The sequence below is a fragment of the Hipposideros armiger genome, unplaced genomic scaffold (genome assembly GCF_001890085.2).
Source record: "Hipposideros armiger isolate ML-2016 unplaced genomic scaffold, ASM189008v1 scaffold_263, whole genome shotgun sequence".
In the NCBI taxonomy this organism is placed as follows: Eukaryota; Metazoa; Chordata; class Mammalia; order Chiroptera; family Hipposideridae; genus Hipposideros; species Hipposideros armiger.
In genome coordinates, this window is record NW_017731613.1 from 162,006 (window position 1) to 163,367 (window position 1,362).

Sequence of the window (1,362 nt, forward strand, 5' to 3'; positions counted from 1 at the left end):
ATCATTTTTATGAATTGCTAAATAATATCCCATTGTATGGATATACTGCATTTTTGCATACATTCATCAGTTGGTGGGCATGTGAATTGCACTTTTTGACAATTATGAATAATATTGCTATGAATATCATTATACAAGTTTTTGTGTGATTATACATTTTCATTTTTTCACCTAGGAGTGGAATTGCAGGGTAATATGGTAACGCTGTTTAACCTTTCAGTAACTGCTGGCATGTTTCTCAAAGACGCTACACTATTTTACATTCCTACTAGCAGTGCACAAAAATTCCAATTATTCCATGTCCTTATGAACACGAGTTATTACCTATATTTCTTATTCTAGCCATACTAGTAGCTGTGCAGTGGTATCCCATGGTTTTGACGTGATTTCTCTGATGGCTAAGGATGTAGAGCTTCTTTTCATGTGTTTATTGGTTATTTATGTATCTTCTAATTTCTTATAATAAAATTTTATAGTTTTCGGGACCTAAGTTTTGAGTTCTTTTGTGAAATTTCTTATTTTATTTTTGATGCTATTGTAAATACAATTGTTTTCTTAATTTTATTTTCAGATTGTTCATTGATAATGTATAGAAATATAGTTGATTGTTATATGTTGACCTTATATTATGCAACTTTTTTGAACTCATTAATTCTAGTTTTGTTTTTTTGTTTTGTGTTTTTAATTCCTAAGGATTTTCTGTATACAAGACTATGTCATCTGCAAGTGGAGTTTTCTTTCTTTCTTCCCAATTTTTATTCCTTCTGTTTTATTTTCTTGCCTAATTGGCCTGTCTAGAACCTCTGTAATGGTGAATAAAAGTCACAAAGCATATGTCCTTTTATTTTTTTCTGATCTTACGGGGAAAGTATTAAGCCTTTCATCATTGGTATGGCTTCAATTTTTTGGTTTTTTTTTAATTAATAGATCCCAAATCAGGTGGGGTAGTTCTTTTTTTCTCCCTATTTGGTGGAGAATTTTTATCCAGTTTGTTGTTTTTTTGTCACATTTTTTCTGCATATGAGTATATTGAAATGACCATATGTTTTATAGCCTTTATTCTATTGATAAGATGTATTATGTTAGTTGATTTTTGGATATTAATTCAGCTTTCATCCCTGGGACAAATCCTATTTCTTCATTATGTATGATCATTTTTATAAGTTATTGGGTTTAATTTTCTAGTATTTTGTTGAAAAATTTGAATATTAATAAAATATATTGATGTATAGTTTTCTTGTGATGACTTTTTCTGGCTTTGGCATCAAGGTAAAACTGGTTTTATGGAATGAATGAGTTAGGAAGTATTTATGAAGTATTCCCAACCTCTTCTGTTTTTTGTAAGTCTTTGTGAAGAATTGG